Source organism: Eucalyptus grandis, chromosome 3 (assembly GCF_016545825.1).
Source record: "Eucalyptus grandis isolate ANBG69807.140 chromosome 3, ASM1654582v1, whole genome shotgun sequence".
Classification (NCBI taxonomy): Eukaryota; Viridiplantae; Streptophyta; class Magnoliopsida; order Myrtales; family Myrtaceae; genus Eucalyptus; species Eucalyptus grandis.
Genome location: NC_052614.1, coordinates 27,509,954 through 27,533,969, shown reverse-complemented (window position 1 = coordinate 27,533,969; position 24,016 = coordinate 27,509,954). Strand labels below are relative to the sequence as shown.

At 39.2% G+C, this 24,016-nt stretch overlaps 2 long non-coding RNA genes across 2 annotated transcripts; both read left to right on the top strand.

The window, feature by feature from the left end:
* The first annotated feature begins 3,448 nt into the window (after positions 1–3,448).
* LOC120292157 lies at positions 3,449–4,132 on the top strand. Its single transcript, XR_005549855.1, has 2 exons — positions 3,449–4,028; positions 4,099–4,132. It is a non-coding gene; the product is annotated as an uncharacterized LOC120292157 (long non-coding RNA).
* A 9,512-nt stretch (positions 4,133–13,644) lies between these two features.
* LOC120292158 lies at positions 13,645–20,100 on the top strand. The gene is made up of 4 exons (XR_005549856.1): positions 13,645–15,815; positions 15,978–16,047; positions 16,152–16,223; positions 19,523–20,100. It is a non-coding gene; the product is annotated as an uncharacterized LOC120292158 (long non-coding RNA).
* Positions 20,101–24,016: the final 3,916 nt, after the last annotated feature.

The window sequence follows — 24,016 nt, the reverse complement described above, 5'->3', positions numbered from 1 at the left end:
CGCCGGCAAGGACAGCCCTCGCCGGACGCCCGGCCGGCGAAGGGAGAGAAGAAAAAAATTAAAAAGTAAAAAAATATTCTAAGTATAAAGTTATGTGGTAAAAATATACAAATGAAAAAGACATAGTATACAACGGATTACTTAGTAAAGTAATGAACAATGTTGATAAATATGAATCATTTGTACTAAGTTGCAAATAACTTTAGAGTATATTTTGTATTATATGACCACATCACCCAAATATAAGAACTTTCAATAAGTCTAGTTTAAAACTTGTGCAACGACTACTGTCACTAAAATAATTCACGACAAAATGCTCTTCGTGTTTTGTTTCAATGCTTTGAGGGTCCCTTTTCAAAATTGAGATGGCTTTCTTGGGATTGTTTTCCAAACGAACTTTGCAACAGACTTTTGCCCAAAAAATCTGTTAAATCCTTGAATTATCATGGAGTTCAATAGACGAACATTGGGTTGGTTGGACACAACTCAAGTTACACGTGCAAATAATTTAGTATAAAATGTTATATTTTCTTCCAGTCACACAAGCTCTTGCGTCACACGGGGTTGTAGATCGTCATTTTATTCAAATCTCTGTTTGATTGAAGTTTATTGGCTTTCCGACCAAAAAAAAAAAGTTTATTGGCTTAATTCATACGACAAATCTTGGCTTGAAGAAGGCTTGTGACTCCAATCCCTCATTCCATAAGGCTGAAACTTACTGTTGTGTTTTCACTAGAAGTACATCCAATCAAACAATTACTTTACATTTATGTGATAGATTTGATTGAAGAGATAATGCTACTTGTAAATCCCCGTTGAAGACACTTTGGTCAATGGAAAGAATGTTATCCTTGACCACTTTTATTTGTTTCGTTCAATATTGTGTTCATAGATATTATGTTATGTTAATGGAGAGAATGTAACACGTGTAGATGTTTCAAGATTGCATTTTTCATTTTTACCCAGTCAAACAATTCTTTTTGGTCCGAATCTAATCAAACAGTTAACTTCCCCAAAAAAAAAGATATCATGATTTGGTTGTCGGTCATTGATCTGCATTGCATTTTATAGTTTTACATTGATACTAGGTTATTGCTGTTATATCATTTATGGCAATTCTTCTCCTGATGACCTTCAATTCAAATTGATTGTAGCTGCATGATTAAAGGGCATTGTAATTTGTACATTATATGTTAATAGTAACTAAATTTTTGTGTTGCACTATGAATAAAGGAAGTGACTTGATTAGATATTCATGCATGTTTCGTGAATTCTGTAGTTTGTCCTGATGACTTTCTTCGATTCAAATTGATTGTAGCTGCATGATTAAAGGGCATTGTAATATGTACATTCTATGTTAATAGTAACTAAATTTTTGTGTTGCAATATGAACGAAGGAAATGACTTGATTAGATATTCATACATGTTTTGTGAAGTCTGTAGTTTGTAGGATTATTAGATCATCTAATGGAAGTAATGTCATAGCTTAATATATATTGACTTCATTACTTTTTAAAGAACAATTTATAAACATTAATGTTATTTTGAGTTCCCTAATCATGCCAACTAGTTGTCACGATAGATGTTTAAATTTAAGTGAAATATAAATAGCGACTATCTATACTATACAAGTATGCGATGCCAAAGAAAAACCGAACAATAGAGAGAAATTAGTAAAATAATAAAAATTGGTGAGTAAAACTGAACATGCAATCTGATTTATTAGAGCATCAATACTATTAAATGAATATTATTCTCTTCAAAAGGTTCAATATATGAAGCAAAAAGAAAAAAGAAAAAAAGTAAAGTGCAAATATAAATTAGTTAACAGTCGGAAGATATGTAAAATTATTTTCTATATTGAAATTTAGAAGGTACATTTAGATAGGAAAAGACGCAAAGTTTAGAGTCATGAGTGCTAGTGGTGACGACAAAATCGGTAATTGGATGATGAAGTTAGAAAGGGATGTTATAATTTATAGGAGAAGTGTTGGCTATATTCTGTCTTTTTATTATTTGATACGGGGGTAATAGAGAATAGATCTTTTTTTTTTTTTTTCAATTTATTGGTGGAGACAATATTGGAAGAAATGAAAAAAGTGTAACAGAGATTGGTTTTGGCTTAAGTTAGGAATGCATATATAGAGCGATTATAAGGTTACTTTAGTGGAATGCTTCTTTAATCGATATATTTGCTTATGTCCCGCAAAACTTCTATAAGTTAAACTCATTGGATATATATAATCATTTGACAGGTACTTACAAAATTGAAGGTCCTGGATTTGTCATCTTGTTTTTGTCGAAGGAAACTTGAAACTCTTGACCTCTCTATATTTTATCCTTAGAAATATTAATTCTACGGCAGTGTTGGCTATTGAAATTTCCAACTCAATTGGAATGTTGAAATGTTTAGTTGAGTTGGACATCTCAAACTCATTAATCTGTAGAGTTGCCAAATACCATCGTCAATCTAGAGAGCTTGAAAGTGTTGAAGATGAACGGAACTTATGTGCAAAAGTTACCCAAGGCTATTGGTATGATGGAGAAACTTGAGGAAATTCATGGAAACAATTGCGAGAGACTAAAGATGATTCCTAGTGATATCGGGAGACTACCACTCTTGAAGATTTTGGCATTAACAGCAACTTGTGTGGAGAATGTGCCAGAGCTTCCACAAAGTTTGATAAGTCTATGTTTGTCCTCAAGAGCCGTAGGAAAAGTTCCAGAGATCTACAATCGGGTGAACCTTCCGAGTTTAAGAAATCTGGAATTATGTTTCGGCAAAGACAATGATGAAACCTTTGTCTACTATGAATCAGAGCGACAACCCCACACTTTCAGCTCATCGCGTATCAAACTTTTGAATATTACTAGCGTAACCTCATTTGGGAGTTGGTTTCATTGTGCAAGAGAACTTGAACTTATCCGGTGTGAGACCCTATGCCAAATTCAACATCTTCCCTCCGGTTTGAGGAAACTGAAAATTAGGGATTGCAGTCTTCTTGAAGTCGTCGACCTTTCCAACTTGGAGAATTTGTTGGAGCTAAGTCTATTAAATAATCAGAATTGTCATATTCAAGGGCTTGAAGGTTTAGCATCGTTGCAATGCTTGGAAGTGTATGACTGCAGGTCAAGCAAGTTCAGCGGGCTTGAAAGACTGAAGAATCTACGGCTCTTGCAGCTTAAGATGTGTCCCTCCCTTCAGACATTGCCCAACTTGTCTAACTTAAAAAAATCTCAAGGAGTTTGAACTACAGGATTGTCGAAAACTGGTTGAGATTAAAGGTCTCGACAGATTGGAATCACTAGGAAGGCTTGATATCCAATGTTGCCGAAACTAGTTCCTTGACAAATTGGAATCACTAGCTTACCGATTGATCTATCCCACTTGAAGAAGAAGAACCTATGCATTCAACAACTTCCCTCTGTTTGAAAACTCACCAGTGAGTGTCATCTTCTTGAAGTTGTCGACCTTTCCAACTTGGAGAATTTGTTGGAGCTAAGTCTAATCGACAATGAGATTTGTGATATTCAAGGGCTTGAAGGTTTAGCATCGTTGCAATGCTTGAGAGTGGACAACTGCAAGTCAAGCAAGTTCAGCGGGCTTGAAAGACTGAAGAATCTACAACTCTTGCAGCTTAGGATGTGTTGGTTCCTTCAGACATTGCCCAACTTATCTAACTTCAAAAATCTCAAGGACTTTGAACTATGGTACTGTCCGGAACTGGTTCAGATTGAAGGTCTTGACAGATTGGAATTACTAGAAAGGCTTGATGTCATATGCTGCAGTTCCTTGCGAAGCTTACCTGATCTATCCCACTTAAAGAAGCTGAAGATGAATTGGCAGCGAGAAAAACCAATAGCTCAACGAGATGATCGCCCACTAGCATTTGAAAAAGCTTGAAGATCAGTAAATCCTGAAATTTGAGGCTTGGAGGAATTTGTCATCAAAATGTCGTGAGATCAACTTACAGTGATCATTCACACCTGATTTTTAATTGAAATTTCAAGCAAAATCGGCCATTTAGGTAGTTTTTATTAAAAAGCCTAGTCCAATTCGCCTTCAGCCGATGTGATTTTTTACATGATTTTTTCTAGAAGTTTGGCTCTAATGGAATGGGTTCTGATCGCCAGAAAAAGGGAGAGATTTCCTTCGTGGTCGCCTTGAATTCACCACCGTCAAGCTCCATAGCCGGCCACTTCGAGCTCAACGACAACCATACCAGGAAACAGAGCATCATACATGCACACTGGATGGATGACAATACTCTTTCGAGGAGAGATTTGTGAATTCGCAGCACAATTTTTGACGTCTCTTAGCTTACTCCAATGGCTGTCGCTAACGCAGTTGGCCATTTCACCGTCGCACTGAGTTTGTCCCGTTCGACTCTGTCTTCAGATCCAAGAGTCCGAAAGGATTCTAATTCGTGTTTGATTCTCCACTACCAGCTCCGGTCTTCACTGAAAAAACTTCCAGAAATTCCTTTACGGATTTGGTCCCCAATCACTGCTTAGATTCGGTTCCCTGATAAGGTGAAGTGCACGCCCTGTTTCCTTCAATATAGAGACCTTGAATTTGCGAATTTGATTACATAAGAACCAAACTTTGTTCGAGGCAACTATACTGATTGCGGACGTGTTGCAAGTTTTATATGATGGTTGGGTGTAGTTTTACTTAATAAGATTTACATTCGGACTGCTTGCTTGGAGTGCGTGCTAGTTGTTTGAGTAATTGTCCGAGTGAAGTCTATACTTGTGTATGCGATTTTTGTTCCTGTTATACGTTCGCTAGCTTCTCTTTTGTTGCATATAAGTTCATATGAATCAGTTCTCCAAGTAAATCAGAAGTGCATGAGCTCAAAACCTTTGTGTGACCAATTGAGTTAGAGAACTTGTTCTTGTTGGATTGAAATCATTGTTCGCTGGCTTCATGCGAATTGTTCTTGTTTATGGTACAAGATCCGTCGTCGACATTGGAATGGCCTTTGCATTTTTTCTTTGGTCAGAAATCTTAATGCCAATCAATTGCATGTTCTTCTTTTATATTTTCCATTTTCATCCTATCAAATGCAGATTTAAGATCCAAAATTAACAGAACACAAAAAATTGAGGGGTTACTTTACTTGAATTAAGACCAAACGCAGGACCAACCGTTCTAATCAGCCAAAATCATCCACGAACCTATCTATATTGACCTCTATTATATTTCTTTGAAGATTTCATCAGCCATACGTCAAATTGACATTCGGCACCACACTTTTTTTTTTTTTTTTTTGGGAATTAGGATTGAGTATTAGTTGAGAATCTCTTTTTTCCGGAGTTCAAGAGAAATATTTTTACTAGGTCCGATTACAATTTCATGATATATAGAGACCAAACAAAAAAAAAAAAAAAAAACCCCAAAGAAGCCTAATAGTTTAGAGAAGTCTAAGCTTATCAAACTACAAGTACCATGATTTAAATAGTTGACCATAAATAAAGATGCACTATTATTACCAAGTGTTCAACTTGTGAGAGAATATGAGTTTAAAAATGAGAATAAAGAATTATCCAGTTTGTAGTCTAATAGAAACGTAACTTTTGCATGTGCATGCTATCTATGTTTGGTCAATATTAATGAATAAACTAATTCGTAAATGTTTAAAACTGTGCATTTCTTTTTTGTTAAATAAATTTTGTCTGATCGAACTATGTGCTGCAGAATTTTCTGATTTTGGCATTGCAAGAGGGCAAGTCAATTTATAAAGCTTGAATAGTTCAGATACTTAGATTAAGTTTTGCTATCATCAAAATACTCTAGGAATTTTCCTGCAATTATGATCTAGCTTCACCAGCCGCTGAGAATGTCCTTGGCGCTATAATAGACATCTATGTGCGGGCGAATACAGCTCCCCTCCGAATACATGCCAGCGTGCACTGTCCTCGTTGTTTGGCACAAATCACCCATCACTAGAAAGTCAAACGCTAATAACCATGGCCTTATCTAATACTCGACGCACCCGCACATGAATTGTCAGATGATCCGGCTATCTTGATCTAGTTTCACGCGACAACGACTAGCCGGGAAATGTGCCAAAAAGTCTTAAACCTTTTGTCTTTGTGCCGATTTAGTCCTAAACCTTTTTTTGGTGCCAATTTAGTCATAAACCTTTTTAGGTTGTGCCAATTCAGTCCTTTCCGGCCAATTTTGACCGGATTTTGCTGATTGGACACCGGCCGGCTGCCGTGACTTAATCAGCGCCGATGTGGACAACTTTTAATAATATTTTAATATTTTATTTTTATTTTTTTCTTTGCCTCTCCTTCCTCCAAATCGGTTGTCGACATCGGCGACCGGCCGAGGCGACGGTTGACAAGGTCGAGGTCGACCTCGCCGGCCACCTCGCCACCTGCCACCCTTGAGGCCCGGGCAACGAGGCTCGTCGGATCTAGTGAGTGAGGGTGTTTGAGCAGGGGGAGAGAGTTGGAGGGGTAGACCACCAGCCACTGCACTCCGAGCCGCGGCCGTCGCCCTATGATCGCGCTTGGTTTCAAGCGCCGGTTCTGGTAGGCCTCGGTCCTTTTGAGCCTTGCGTTGGTCGGACTAGGTTGGAGCTCGCGGTCGTCCGTCGCACAAGCTCCATCCCCGACCTTCCTTTGTTTGCTATGCATGTCCCGGATTGTTCTTCAAGGATTCGGTTCCGAGATCCGAGGGCATTCGATCCGAGCGGGACCCGAGAGAGAGAGAGAGAGAGAGAGAGAGAGAGAGAGAGAGTCCTCTCTGGCCAAGCCAAGGAAACCCCGGCCATGCGAGACCACCGCCGCAACGCTGCCGCCCACCCTCGTCCACCGCTGCTCGCCACTTCGCCGACCCACCGCCATATCCGGCGAGCCGGCGAGGCTCGCCCTCGCCGGCCATGGGCGAGGCTCGACCCTCGCTAGATCCGGCGGGTGAGCCTCACCACCCAAGCCTCGAGGGCGGCCTCGCCGCCCCGCGCGAGGCCTCCCTCGCGGCCACTGGCGAGGTGGCCGGCGAGGTCGACCTTGACCTCACCGGCCATCGCCTCTGGCCAGTCGCCGAGGTTTGGCGAGGAGGAAGAAGAGGAGAAGAGAAAAAAAAAGAAAAAAAAAGATTTTTTTTTTTTTTTAAAGTTGTCCACGCGGCGTCGATTAGGCCACATCGCCCGACCGGTGTCCAGTCAGCAAAATCCGGCCAAAGTTGGTTGGAAATGACTAAATTGGCACAACCTAAAAATGTTTAGGACTAAATCGGCACAAAAAAAAGGTTTATGACTAAATCGGCACAAAGGCAAAAGATTTAGGATTTTTTTTTGGCACTTTTCCCACGACTAGCCTCACCCTAATTTGTGTCCCTTTATGCCCCAAGTCAATCTCTCATTTGACCATGGTCGAGTTGCTTTGTGTCGCGTGCCATGTCATGCCGGTGACTAGTCCGTAAATCCACTCCGTCAACGAGCCACGCTAATCGTGGACTAAGCTAGGCCGAGGCATTCATGGACCAGGTTTAATCCTATTCGATCATTACTCTTTCGGTTTAGTCCAATCTCTAATATATTCTGGCCTAGAGATTTTGAGGCTAGTTTTGTGTATTACTCCTTCTAGAATTGAGATTTCCTTGCATTATCTTGGCTACCTTGTATTCGTGTTTATACTAGGGAAAATCAGGGACATCAATACAATTTTTATTAGTGGGAAAACCTGATAGAAACTAAAAAGTGAATGCAATGTATTGATTCAAATATTAAGTATAGTAGTTCTATGCTTGAATTAGAATGATGACTAAAATTTTAATAGATTTTTCTTATGGTTTGCATTGAAACCTTCATAAGTTATTGTCACGCCCTGATCCTCGATCGCGTGTCCGTCCCTCACCTAGTCGATTAATAGCGACGACCCAAGACGCATCGCCGGCCCTTTTTATTTTAATACGCATGCAGAAGCCGACAATAATCCCCAAATAATAAGACATTGAGATAGAAAAGTAGGCCATAATTTTCACAACATGAAAACACATAACCACACTTTTATACAAGGCAAACTATAGTATAATACAATACTATTCACAAGTCTGATCTACTATATATCCGATCAAAACCCAAAGTTTGCAAAACAGGATGGGATCTCAATCCTCATTCAGGTCATATTCAGGATCCTCCTCGAGGTCATTCTCCTCCGGCTATTCTTCACTAAGCTCGTTTTCTTCTAGCTCCTTGTTCTTCCGGTTCGTCCTCGAGCTTTTCTTCTTCAAAATTCACCTTTGGCTCGTTCTCAGCTTCCTCTACTACAGGTTCCGCCTCTGGCCATTCCCACTCTTGATTCTCCTCTTGTCCCTCCTCTTGCTCGACTATCTCCCCTTCTTCTGGCATGCTCCAGTTGGATCCCGCTGTTGAGTACACAGGTGACTCAGGCTTGCTCTCGAGCTTCGAGTCATTTACATCCACTACCGACCCATCCTTGTGATCGGCTGTTCCCTTCCCGAATGCCTTTTCCAGGATAAACATAGGCACCTCAGTCTTAAGCATAGGGCCCAATCTTCGCCCATTGTAATACTCATGATACCATGATCGATACTTGTGGGGCCTCAGGGCATCTGTTCCCACGTCAACCCAGACGGTCGACTGAACTAGGACATACTCCAGTCCTTTAGAATGAGGATGAATCGAGAAGTGGGTCTCAATCTATATGACTTCCACTGGAACACCAAAATGCCTAGGAGGACAAGGAGGTGGAGGTGCTGCCATCTAGGGGCTTGAAATGGTTATACAATAACCATTGAGACCACGTCTCATCAAGTTTTCCCCCTAAAACTCGATTAGTAAACTAATACGCTAACCGGGTTGCCTAAGCACACACGGGTCAGAGAACTTACCTTGGCCTCAGATTCCCACCTGCAAATCAGCACAATTCAATAGGCACCCAAGCACTCACATCACAGATCAATATCTCGATCAATCGATCTAGTCGATTACATGTCAGTCGGACCATTTCTAGGTCATTTCACTCCACACTATATAACCTCCAATAGTATACTTAGTCACAGAGCTATGTTAATGCTCTCGGGCATCGTTTTCGCCAAGGTGACGTATGTAGAAGACAATAACGTGCGTTCTTTAAGGCGTCATTTTCGCCAGTGATATCCCTAATCACCAAACCACATATGTCCATAAATCACGTACATTCTCTCTCTGGCATCGTTTTCGCCAACGTGATGTATAGAATAGACAATTGCGTGCGTTCTTTAAGGCGCCGTTTTTGCCAGTGATATCCTTAATCACCGAACCACGTGTGTCCATAATGATGTATTTAATAGACAATTACATGCGTTCTTTAAGACGCCGTTTTCACCACTGATATCCTTAATTACCGAACTACGTATATCTATAACATCGTACCTGATTGGTCTTAGCCAAGAGTATTTCCATTTCACTCTCACAATTCTCTCTACTTTAGCCCATCAAAGTATTATTGGCATTAAATAATTGTACTCAGCCATCTATCAATCAATTATTCAAATTCAACTCAATATAGGATAAATTCCTCAAATTGCACAATTAATTCAATTCAACACAACATAGAGCTCAAATAAATAAATGAATTGTATCACAACAATCAGCATAAAATTCCGGTCGTCGGCTATCCCCGCCTAATTTTCGAAAAATAATTAATTAATTAAATTAATTTAGAAAATTAATAATTAAATACTAAAAATCCAATTTAGGCTCGTAATGCCTAATTGAAGCCCGAGACGGGTTGGGAAATCCCGAGATGCCTTCCATAAATAATATAGGCTATCATATAGCTAATTACACTAGTCAAATACCTAACATGTATCATAATTAATTAATAATCATTAATCTACTCTAATCTAACCACCTATTCCTACTTAACTAACACTAATCAACCCTTAAGAATAAATAGCAAGCTAAGCAAGGATTAGTGAGCTAAACTCATTGGAATAACGCGCGAGTAGAATCAAACCGATGGGAACGGCGCGGGGGACGCTTTTCTCCAAAGCGGGCCTAGGAACCGAGGCCCGGAACACTCTCAAAACGAGCCAAAGAGGTGGCTAGAAACCCACTACGAAACTTGCTGCTCTTGGCTGGAAATGGAGAGAAAATAGCTCGGCTTGGTGCGGTGAGGCTCGGGAATGAAGGAATAGACCAAACCGGGCCTTGGCGAGGCTTTACCGGTGAAGAAACGGCTGTGGACAGCCTTGGTTGAGCTGCCACAGAATCAAACAGCAGCTGCTGGGTGAGAGGGAGGCGGCCAAGGGACGGACGGCATGCAGGCAAGGCGGCGCACGCATGGGTGACGTGCGGTGGAGCGGACGGCGATCCGGGCATGGCTGGGGCGTCTAGGCATGGCGGCTGCAGCTCCTGGTCTTCTCTTCAGCTGCTGGTTGCGCAAATGGAGGGGAGAGGAGGAGTGTGGCCGGCCAAGAAGAAGGAAGGAAGAGAAGATAAGAGAGAGGGAACAAGGGCCCCATGTGCCTTGATTTTCCAATGCTTTGTCCCCCAAGAACTTGTCTAAGAAGCCAGCATCCTTTGGCTGTGAAAGGGCCACCAAAACACTTCCCCACAACTCTCAAATGGTCCAAAAATGCTAAGGGAAGGGGGAGCTATGAATTTGGCACCAATTGGCTTCAATTGGATGCTTGGTCCATTTCAATTCCACCTCAATTGGCCTCCATAAAATCAATTAACATCTCAATGCCTCCATTAGCATTTTTCCTCATTCAAGAATCCATCATGCTTCTCAATTTTGCCATCACAAACAATTCCCGGCCTTTTCTACACAAAATGGTCCTAAATCGACTTTTTCCCAAAAAGTCTCGGTTATTAGGAAAATCTTTTGAGACTGAGTCGTGAGTCCTAGAATTTATTGTGACATCACAGAATCTTCAATTTCTAAAATCGGACTCAAATTAGTGGTTAATTTCCAATTGGCGTGTTTTTAGCGTGACCTAAGCTATCGGGTAATTTTCGAAACTTTTTAGGGCAAATGACCCGTGGTCGATTTTCTTCAAGCCACCATGAACCCACTCGATTCAATGGTGACTCTCGATTGTTGTGAAAATCCCGATGATTCAATTACGGACACAAGGTATCAAAATGATAGTAAATCAGATTAGTGATGGTCGACGAGAATTTCCAATTTAGTGGAGTCACTCACGATCGGCCACACATCTCAGTCGAATAAATCTATCTGTGATTCAAATCGATTTTTAACTGTGCCGTAATGGCATCTAAAGATAAGCATGGTCGAGAAGCCAATTCCTAATCAAGTTCTTAAGTTTATTTGCTTTAAAGTCCTTAATAGCTTCCCCAGATAGTCTAGTTATCTTAAGAGTGATCAGCTCTGAGAACAGCCCTATAGGTGCGTCAATAAAATGCCTGATTAATTCAATAGAAAACATGGTTGAAAAACTGGGATGCCACAGTTATATATTTATTTACTGCAGTTCTCAATCATGGAGCAAAAAATAATGAAAAATTGAGAATAACTCATTAAAGTGATTTCTCAACAAATTTGTGGGGACACTATCGAAAATTATTTATTATAAACGGCATAATATTTTTTTTTCACAAGATAGTTGGGGAAATTGTCCCCAACTTTACGAACGCAGGCCCATCCTCGGAGAAATGGATGTTGCTCAATCAATTATGCAAACCATCCTAAGTGGTTCTACAATATTCCAAGACATGGTTTCTCGTGGTACAATGTTATAGAGTGTCATAAGATAGTATGGATCATTTATACAATTTTTTTGGTTAGGCAACTAGGACAATCTAATGCTCGCGATCGCAGCAATGCTTGAAATGGATGCGACCGTTGGAAGTCAGAGTTGATGACTTTGAATAGGAAGCAATTACATGAGAGTTTTCATGTATTTATAGCTCAAAATAATCAGATGAATTCAATAGTTGTGTGTTGATTAAAGTGTTGTCCAAGCCAAAGAGAGAGATTGATTGGTAGATCAGATCAAATGCGATCGTCTTCAAAGATGCGTCACTTACAAGTTGTTCTAGTCAAAGGCATTGCCTTCTTACTAATACTATTGATAAGTACATTGATCAAATTCACCAATATTATTTCCTCTCCTTTTTTATTTTCCCACCCCTCTTTCTTCTGTTTTACTATGTTATGTATATGTCACGTATGCATTCGAAATTATTAAAAGAATAGTTGATTCTTGATTTCCGAGAAAGGTCATGGAAACCAATAATGGATGAGAAAAGTAAGATTGTTTGTAATTACTTTAATGACTAATCTTTAACTTTTTTATTTTTGTTGAGGGTTGGGAAAGAAGTGTTACTCTTTTTCACTTCACACGGAGATTATATTTTGAGCGTCCTTCTTGGAAAGCTCTACTTGAACTCTAAGAAATTAGTTATGAACGTCTATTTATTTTTTGTTAAATATACTAACTTCTCTTATCATTGATTAAAAATATCTTAAGTGTTGATAAATTTAAGGTGTAATAAAAAGAGGTAAGGTAAATGAAAATTGGTTAAAAAATAAGAAGAAGAAGAGTTTGTAATTAAAAAAATAGACTTGATAAGCAACTCAAATAAGAGTTGGTAAGCAAAATTATCTGATAACGTAAATAGAGAAAAGTTAGCATGTCACTCTAATTAAATATGGTAATTGTTTTTTTTTTAAAAGCTGGTAATTCTGAGGCTTTGCTAAGAAATGAAATAGAAGTTTCTAAACAATAAGAAAAGTTAGAAATAAAGAACTAAATAAATTGTTAGTAAGTACCTTACATGAATGTTGACAATACCAAGTAGTGATATTACGGGAGACAAGTTGGTGAATCACGTTAGCTAAGGGTGGTAATTTTTTAATATAATTGGTAAATATAATAAAAATTAATAAATCAAATAAAAGTTGGTTATGCAAAACTGATTGATAATTTTATATAACAAAAGTTGGTAAATTACTGGAATTTAGATTGATAATTCATACAATAGTTGCTCCACGGATCACTACATTAGAGATACCTAGGTGGTGAGGTAGAACCTCGGTTATGATGCTTTCAATCAACGTAATAAGATTGGGTGGTGAAATACATTGACCATCCAATCCGCAACTTTATTACAATTCCCTTGCTCGATCTGTGCGGCTTGGGCTTGGAATTTAGGTTGATAGTTCTCTTCAGGTTTTGGAAATATGTCAAACGGGCTTGGGCAACCACCTCCCAGCTCGCTTGATCTGCGCCTCGACATGTCTCCTTCACCAGGTCAGACTGTTATTCAGCTCTCGACTTCAATTCGGCTTTTGCTTCGGAATCGACAATGCCTACCGCTTCTGCTTGTAACGCCGAGGGCACTCTCTCCGATCGAGCAAAGCCATCGATCAAGAAGCCGTAGCTGTCGTGGCGACGTACACAAGCAATGGCTCCTTCCCCTGTTTCTTGTGCAGTTCATCGCCAAAGTGCCAGGTCGATGAGTTACTGTTGGGGGTGTGTTTCGGACTTTGAGCTCTGAACACGAGGTTGTTCCGCGCTTTCCAGATCTGCCATAGCAACAGCAGAACAATGAGCTCGAAAGTGACTGAGGTGTGGTTGAACTTCACGAGCCACGCTTCGATTCTGGTCACGCCTTGATCCTTCAATTATATATTTACCACTTCCGTCGATCGATGCCGCAGCACAAAGGGAATGGAAATGGAAACTGAGCCTCACTTTCCTACCTGACTATCGCTCGTCAACCCCTGTTCCAAAAGGAGTTCTTCCAACTTCCTTGAATTGCATAACACCGTGTTTTCCATCATCCAAGTCTTGCAAAATTGCTTTAAAATGTCGTGTGGTTTTACATGTATTTTGACGAGAAAAGCATGTCCAATCTTCTGTGATTTGCTTTCAGAATTTTAGCACATGCAACTAAGATGGAAAGAAAAGGGAGCTCTTCTCCGGAAACTGGATCCACAAGCCATGGCTCATCAGGAGCTGAGTTCGATGTGTTCTTGAGTTTTCGAGGATTGGATACTCGCGCTCACTTCACAAATTCCCTCTATCATGCCTTGCTAGATAAGGGTATCCGTGTTTGCGTAGATGGGAAAGGGAATTGACGTCGGTGAGGAGATTGGCCCAGATAATTTCCAGGCCACCGATGACTCGAAAATCTGCATACCCATCTTCTCTAGAGGCTATGCCTCCACTAGCTGGTGCTTACATGAGCTGGAACACATGATGGAGTGTAGGAAAATTGATGAACTAGACGTTATACTTATATTTTGTGTTGTTGATCCTTTCGATGTGAAGCTTGAAAGTGAAGTACATAGGGATGCATTAACTCTGTATGAAGAAAAATGTGGGGTGGATATTGTGCAGGGCTTGGCAGAGGCGCTCAAGGAAGTTACTGCAATCAAGCAATGCGACACCAAGAACACGGGTATGTTAAATCATTCAACTCCATTTTCCCTTTTCTCTCTGTTGCTTTTGCTTGAATGCGGATTATAATTCGAAGAGCACAGCTTTTTATGTGTTCTGGACCAAAAATTGTGATGGAACATCGCATGGAATTCTCACCTTATCTACATAAGCATTATAGTCCATTTTTTAGATTGAAAAGAACCAAATAACCATGCATTCATTCTTTTGTTCACTCAGCATCTATTTTGTAACCTCATGTTATTGTTTGATCTTGCATGTATACAAGTTTGCCACCAATCTTATAATTAACTTGATTATGTTGTGTCTTGACACAGCCATGGAGAACTCGTATGGTTGATTGCTTGGAATGTGTTGGTTAAGCTTAAGGTGTGTTAGGTTCATATATCTGATCACGTAGTTGGAATGAACGAGCCAGTGGACGAAGTAGTAGATTTGCTAAATGCCAAATCTGAGGACATAAGGCTCATGAGAATTTGCGGAATAGGTGGAATAGGCAAGACAACTCTTGCCAAGGTTATTTACCACAAACTTTTTACTAATTTTATAAGTTGCAGTTTCATTTCAAATATTCGACAACCATCAAAAGGTTCTGTTGTGTCCAATTTGCAAAGGCAACTAGTCTCTAATATACTTGGCAACGTAGGAGTTGAACTTTCTAGCATCTATCATGGGATAAATATGATCAAAGGTAGATTCAAGATAGAAAAAGTTCTTATTGTCCTTGATGATGTATATCATAGGAGCCAACTTATGGCATTAGTAGCAAAGACAAAATGGTTTGGTTTGGGAAGTAGAATTGTTGTTACAACAAGAGACAAAAGTGTTTTAAGTGGATTCCGAGATCGATTTGACCACTGTTTAATTTTTGAAGCTAGGGGTTCAAGGATCTTGAAGCTCTTGAACTCTTTAGAATGCATGATTTAGAAGCTACTCTCCTCCAAATGCATTTTTAAGTCTATCTAAAAAAGTTACTCCAAAAATCGGAGAGCTTCATTTGGCTATTGAAGTGATGGGCTCATTATTATATAGGAAAAAGAAAGCAGTGTGGCAAGATACATTGAAAAAAATGGAACATTACCCTCATAAGGATGTAAGGAAAAATTGATTTTGAGTTATGAGGCAATAAATCATCAGCAACGACAGATATTTCTTGATATTGCTTGCTTTCTAGCTGGAGAAAATAAGAGTTATGCAGATTACATGTGGGATGACTATCAATTTTTTTTCCGGATGAGGGGATTGAAGTTCTACTTTTGATGCCTTAGTGAAAATTGTAGAAAACAATCAACTATGAATGCATGATCAGCTCAAAGACTTGGGCAAGAGCAGTGTGTACCAAGAAAATTGTAAAGATCCAGGAAAATGTTCATGGGTGTGGAACCATGAAGAAGCTCTTGATATGATCAAGAGAAAGAAGGTACAAGTTTAAGTGCACCCTCCTTTGCTTTGTTCATTGCAGAAATCTTCCTTGGATTGTTTTCACTTCATTTCAAACATCATTTGGAACTTGCATTTAACCGACTCTTTCCTTACTTTAGGGAACTGAAATTGTTGAAGCGATCTGTATGAACTTTCGCAGGTTTATACCAGCCACTGTTTTGACATCAGATGAATTTATGAAGATGCCAAATGTTAGATTTCTTAAAATGGTATGTGGGAACCTCTCTGGAGACTTAGGATCTCTATTTAGAATTGAGATGGCTTTCTTGGAAATATGGTCCTTCAATGCTAAGTGCGACCAACTTATGCCCAGAAAAAAATACTTATCCTCGACCTATCGAGGAGCTGAATGGACGAACTTTGGGGTGATTGGACTCATCTTAAGGTATGTACAAATAATTAAGTACATGTTATATATTCTTTCAATCACACAAGGTCTTGTGTCTCATGGGGTTGCAGACTGTTATTTTATTGCTTTTTTTTTTTTCCAATTGAATTTCGTTGCCTTAATTCAAACAAATCATGTTCTTGAAGAATGCCTACAACACCAATCCCTCATTCCATAGGTTTGAAACACAACCGTTGAGCTTTCACTAGAAGTATGTCGAATCAAACAATGCCTTTGATATATGTCAAAGATGTGATTGGAGACATAATGCTACTTGTATATCCCCATTGTACACTTTGGTCAACGGAAAGAATGTCACCCTCGTTCACTATATCTCATTCTTTTGCTATAGTATTCATAGATATTAGGTTGTGGAGGTGGGGAGGATGTAGCATCTGTAGATTTTTCTAAGATTGCATTTTTCATTTTTATCGAATCAAACAATTAGCTTATCAAAAAACAAAAGAGATGTTAATATCTGGTTGTTGGTCATTAATATGCATTCCGTATATTGTTTTAGATTGATACTATGTTACTGCTGTTTTATCATATGGGCAAATCTTTTCCTGATGAGTTTCTTCGATTCAAATTGATTGTAGCTGCATGAGTAAAGGTTATCATTAATGGGTACATTTTTATGTTACTCGTAACTAAATTTTGGGTACCACAATTAATAAATGAAATGATTTGTAGATATTCATACATATTTTGTAATTTCTGTAATTTATAGGATTGTTAAATCATCTGATGGAATATGTCATCGCTTAATATCTGTTGACTTACGTTACTTTTTAAAGAACATTATATAAACATTCACGTTGTTTTTAGTTCCCTAATTATGCGAATAAGTTGTCATTAATAGATACTTAAATTGAGTTAAGTTTAAGTAGTAAATAAGACTATCTATACTATACATAGATGCACTACCGAAGAAAAACCAAACAACAGAGAGAAATTAGCAAAATAAGAAAAATTGGAGAGTAAAATTGAACATGCAAACTGATTTATTTAATACGTCAATAATTTTACTCTTCAAAAGGTCATGTGGAAGCTAATCCCACCCTTATCTTAATGAATAAAACAAAATATAGAATAAAAATAAAACAGTAAACTGCAACTATAGATTATTTGATCGTCAGAAGACAAGTACGATTATTTTCTACATCAATTTTTTTTTTTTTACGATATATTTACATAGGAAAAGATAGTCATGAGTACTAGTGTCGGGGACAAAATCGGTATTTCTGTGATGAAGTTGAAAAGAAATGTTATAATTTATAGATGTGGTGATTATGTTCTTTTGTCTTTTTATTATTCGATATATGGTAATTTGAAAATAGATCTATTTTCTTTTATTTGTTACTAGGAACATCATTGGAAGAAATTAAAAAAAAGTGAGACAGAGTGATTTTGGCTTAAATTATAGAGGAATGCATATATACAGAGCATTTATAAAGTTACTTCGTCGGAATGCTTCTTTAGTCGATATAATTGTTTTAAATCTTGCAAAACTTCTATAAATGAAACTCGTTTAATATACGTAATCATTTTATAGTTGGCTACGAGATCGAAGGTCCTTAATCTATCAAAGTGCCCCAAGTTAAACAGAATTCCTGACCTCTCTATATATTTATCCTTAGAAGTATTAATTCTAGGGGATGTTGGAGAAATTTGAAGAGATCTATGGAGAGAATTGGTCGTGGCTAGCGATGATTCGCGATGATCTTGGGAGACTCCCTTTTTTGAAGATTTTGAAATTAATGCGAACTCATGCGGAGAATGTACCACAACTTCCCAAGAGTTTGGTAAGTCTATGTCTGTCCTCAACAGCCATAAGAAAAGCTCCAAAGATGACCAACCTGTAAGTTAAAGGAATCTGGAATTTTGTTTTACCAATGCAACCTCCATCGTAGCTTTTCCAAAAGCGAGAACTTCCAGCCCATTTTGTATATTAGAACTTCCAAGTTTCACCAGCACAACCTCATATTGGGGTCGCATTTGCTGTCCAAAAGAACTTCAACTCATCAGCTGCGATAGACTGCACCACCTTGTGCAACTTCCCTCTAGTTTGAGGAAACTTAGTTCACAGTTGCAATCTTCTTGAAGTTGTTGACCTTTCCAACTTGGAGAATCTACAACTCTTGATGATCGACTCGTGTTTGGAACTGTTTGAGATTCAAGGTCTTGATAGATTGGAATCATTAGAAAGAATTTCGATCAAAAGGTGCAATTCCTTGCGAAGGTTACCTAATCTATCCAACTTGAAGAAGTCGAAGATTGATCGGTGTTGAGGATACCAAGTAGCACGTAGAGATGATCTCCCACTCCAGCACTTGAAAAGGCTTGTAAGATCAGTAAATCCTGAATTTGGAGGTTGAAGGAATTTGTCGTCAAAATCTGGCGGACGGACTCATTTTACGATGATGATTGTGGTAGGATCTACAAAGAGGCAACAAAAATTTGAAGTTCAAATTTTTTAAAGTTTCTTAACAGGTGTTTTAGATTCTCTTGAACGAAATCCCAATAAGAATAAGGTTTAGATTGACCTTCTCGCTCATTCAATCGCCTACACGAGGAAGACTAATAAAATTATTAAGCTCTTGATCTCTACAGATCTAGCTTACTTTTTGCAATAAAGTAATGATCTATGAAAATAGTGATCAATGGAGCAGTATTTCTAATGATTCAAGAACGTCCTACTCACGGCTTTTGCTGGTGTGGGAGCGTAATACTGTAAGTAATTTGTTCAACCGTGAATGGGTCAATTTTCTTAATAATATGGAGTAACTAGGAGTTATACTCATGTACCTGAATGAATAGTCAATTAAGTACGAATAAATTAAGAGTAGATATAGTTGTCCCACGTGGTAGAATCTAATGAATTTTCTTTGTTCTTATATATTACATGAGTAAGCAAGTTGTCGTTTTTTTCACAACCACCAGAGATTAATTATCTTGAACATATAATTTGGATTTTGGTAGAGTAATAGTGTCCAAGGGTTTACTTTTCTCAGATAATGTATGAATGTTTCAAGTATAACTTTTCTCATTGAATTTATATATTTATTTGTTAACTTGTTTATGTGCTCAATCATTTAGCCTTAATCTTTTCATGAAATTATGTGGAGATTGGCCAATTTGGCTTTGGATAATATTTTTGACTTGAAAACACTTTCTAATTTTCATTTTCCGTTTTCATGAAATTATGTGGAAATAGGCCATTTGCGTAACTCGTCATCTCTGCCCCGCCCGCTCCAACGCCACGCCACCGTGCTCATGATCGTTGCAAACCGCAGTTGCTCTTCACTGTGGCTAGTGGCCGCCCAACACGACGTCGCGACCAGTCGGAGATTGCACCGCCTCTGCTGCCGCCACCACCACCCCTGTGAGCGTCTCTCTCTCTTCCCCCCATTCCCCTCTCTATCTCTCCCAAGAACCTGTCAAGATCGAGCCGGTGACAACGAGGCCAGATCTGGCTCTATAGCTAGCGGCCTGTCATCGTTGATGGAGCGCCATTTTTGTCCGGGTAGAGAGAGATGGCGACTGTGCTCGAGCGTCGGTGACTGTGGCGGCAAGGCAGGGTTGTGGCAGCAGCGGCAGCGTCGAGGTTTTGTCGCGTGGCGAAGACACAGCTAAGGGAGAGGAGAAAAGAGAGGAACAAAGGAATATGGATTACATTTTATGTGTGTGCTATTATATCCCCAGGAATCTTCGATAACCAATAGAAATATGCCGCGCGTCCAGGCTGTTGCGCCAACGCTGCACCCGGCGGTGGCAGAATCCGTCCCTTCACAAAAATTGGAAAATGTAATTTGGCAATTGGCGTTTTGTTACGTTTGTTTGACATGTGATGCCAAGAAAACGGTAAAATTCTTCTGTCGTGAATTTCTTAAACTTAATTAAATAACAAAATTGGAGTTTTTCTGAAGTTAGATTGCCGTTCTTAACTTCTTGTATGAATAGATCCGCTTTCGACTGCTTATGCAACTGGAAAAGGGGGAAAAGTGAACTTGAAATTAGAAAATGAGTGCTCGAGTAGTATTATGTATCTATATAATTATACAATAATGTTTTCTCTAAGAGTTAGTATCTAATTTAAAAGGGATTTGATCGTTTTCTTAGCACTCATCATGCTACCTCCTTATTACTTTTTTGTTCCTCCCCCTCCCCTCTCTCCATATTTGTTCTACTCGGTACTCCTTTATATTAAAGAAATTTCCCATCTAAATACTAACATAAAAGTTTACATTAGTGAGTAATATGTTTACTAAAATAAAGATGTATAAATTATGTTTACTTGGATCATAGTAAAGAAAGATAAAAAAAAAATCAAGTTAGCTATTTCATTTATAAGTGGCTAAAATTTTTTAGATGTTATGTTAACTCTATATTCTTATTGCAAATACGATAACGTGAAGGTTTCTTCATACACGAATATTGGTATATTATTTCATCATCATAGATTTGTGCAGAAATCCACATAGCACGGATTGCATTTAATATTTGGTTATTTCACAATCTTCAAACTGATATGGTATTATTATTTACCATATTTTGACGGATGAGGCATCCTACTTTTTCAGCATTGATTAGAGCCAAAGAATTATAGAATACCTACTAACTCTGGCATTGAGTTAATTAGTGGCGATGGTTAATTAATTTAGATGATTACTCCCCTATCTTTATTATCTTAACTTAAGACAATGTTCTAATAGTTTATTAGTTTGGTTGTGATTTGACGATGTTTCATATTGTTGGTGAAAAACAACATGTCGCCACCTTGACTCGAAGTTCAACTTCAAGCTCAGCAATGTTGTTTCTCTTGAACCTCCTCGGCCTCCTTACCTATTTAAATGCTAACAATGCATGAGCAATGCTTAAACTTGGCCAGAAGGATGGACTTCGTACACATGTATCCTGGATTTTTCGCTTGTAAATCTTCTTCGCTAAGATGATCATCCCCTATGAAACTCTCTCACGAAACAAACCGAAAGATTAACAAATTGTTTTATTGATTTTGGACATTGTTTAGAAGTGATTCAATACTTATATTTTTCTCTGTTGCTCTTCCGTTGCTTTTGTTTAATAATAGTACGACGAAATAACTCCCCAAAAGCACAACTTTGTTCATGACCACAAAGATCATGCCAATCAAAGCATCCTAGAGAGAGTGTAATTTTTTTTTCTCTATCTGTTTTTCCATATTGTCAAGTGTAACGCTTTACAATAATGAGACCCACAAAAGTTAATATTGTCAAAACATTGTGATAGGAAGTATTTTAACCATAGCGAGAGTGCAAAAAGCACGACCCAAGTGTTTATTCGACACTTTCCATATTTTGACATAGTGATGTAACCTATTCCTCAGTATGGAGGGAACAAGGTTTAAGAGTATTGTCTAAAGGATGGGTTTACAGCCCATGATCTAGACGTGGGCTCTCTTAAACCCACACCTTGCACAACATCGAGTATTCAAATCAATGGTGTGAAAATTTCCTAAAAGGGCGGTGTCGCCACTAACTTGTCAGGGTTGACTAGAAACTAAGTAAGGCATGGAAATATATATCACTTCCTACATAACCAAAGAGTTTAGAGTCGGGGGCTTGATTATACTAATTAAGCAATTAGTGCTTTTTTGGTACCTAATTTTGTTCAATTCAAGAAAATTTTGTCAAGTAGTCCAAATTGATTTTAAGCTTATCCACTAATATATGAGGTGATTATGCAGTGCGCAATCATTAATGAAACACACAATGATCAAAGTATTTAATAAATTGCAAGGAAAGAGAGGTGTACTTACCTTAAAGCTACGTAAACATCTAGAAGATTAATTAGAAGAAACACATATTCAACTATATATGGTTAATAATCAACACACAATTTCAACCAACTGCTTTTGCGTTTCCTCTTGTTTAATGAAAACTATGCTTTATACAATGTAAGCTTATTTTGAATGCAATGACGCAAAGAAGTGACGATATTCGACCATGTGTCCTACTTCTAAGGATGGGAAATAATCAATATGCATTTTATCCTAGCATGATATGTGTTCTGATTTAATGACCCTAACGTATAATTACTAAATGGCATGCAAATGATGACATGACATGACATGACATGTGGTAACATAGGCGATGATGGGGCACATGACATGGCATTGATGATGTGGCACGATGGTATACACGACAACACGGCATAAGGACGTGGCATGATAACATGGCATAAGGATGATGCAGCTAACAACATGCCCATGATATTTTTGGTTTTTTTTTTAATTCGTAATTTAAAAATGCCCTAATTTAAACATGCAATTTGAACTAAGAAAAGACTCAAATCCATCCTAAGATGATATTTTTTGGCTTTTTCAGAAAACGGCGGTCGTCCGAATTAAGGATCTCACTTAATCCGCACTCACTATTCTTGGGAATTTCAAATTAAAAGATTGTGATAATCTGAAATATAACGCATTGTTTCACGGGTTAAATCTTTAGGCACAACAGTTATTCAATAATAAGTCAAATTAATTAAAAAAAGAAAAAAGATTCGAAATATTTACCGATAAAATTAGTAATTAAATTGACTATTACAAACAAAGCATTAACTGGATGATGCATAAAATCTCAAATATTGCAATTAGATAATGAAATCAACCTGAAATTAGCGATTAAATTTTCAAATCAAATCGGACAAAATCGTAATCTAATTTGGGCGCTCGTGATCTTTATCGGAACCGGACCGAATCACAGCTTGCCGGAGCAAGACATGTCTCAGAAGCGCAAGGAACACCGAAGGACAGCCTAAGAATTCTCGGCATAGCAGGAGCTATCACCAACCAGAGGCGACAGCAAGTCTTCCAGGGGTCCAAGTGGCGGCGTGTAGGAGCAACACCAACGTGAACCTGCAAAACACAGAATTGATTTGGCTCAAGTATGCTTGCTTGCCCTCCTCCTCTCTCTTTTTCGTATCTTTCTCCTCGGAAGTCACGGGGTTGGACTCCAACTCGACTGAAGACAACCTGCAACAAGAAAGATCCAGTTGTGGCGGCCAGGAAAGGACGATCTCACACGTCGAGGATCTCGGCGTGATGTGGAGGCTTGCGGCACGTTAGATATCCACCGGGATCATTGGGAATTCACCAGACGACCTGCAAAACACAAAGAAAACAGGGCAAGCTCGAAATGCTGGTGCAGCAGCGTCGCCTCGCGGTGGCACGTCTCGGCGTGTGGATCGTGTTGCTGCTCGACCCTCAGCCACGGTAGTGGTGGTGCTTGCTCGAGGCGACGCTTGACAAGGTGGGATGCCGGCGTAACTGTCGATCAAACGCGACCACAGGGGTGGTGGAATACATGTGGCTGGCTCGCGACGCGCGGCAGCAAGGCGCCAACGTCAGGTTCTCGGACAGGCAGCGACTTCGACCTGGTTGAGATGGTCACCGGGGGCGTGCGACGAACGGGATGCTCGCTTGCAAATCCGACGTCCGCGTTGGGTGGTCGACGAAAAACGGGTTGGAGCAAGGGCGAGTCACGGCGAGGTTGCTGGGATAAGCTTGGCGGCAGCTTGTCGCTGCGGCAGCTATGGCATTAAGCCGGCATCTGGGAAGCCAGCAACTCGTCTGGTTTGCCGGAGCGGTGGCTATGGTGCGAAGCAGTCGGGCTCGGTGAACTCTGCTGTGGAGACGCCTTGATGGTGGAGATCTGAGGCGCGTCAAGGTCCTAACCAGCGTCGGAAAACCTGAAGCTCGCGCTCGCTGAGAGCGTCGCCGGAGATCCACCGCATATGCTGGCGGAGCA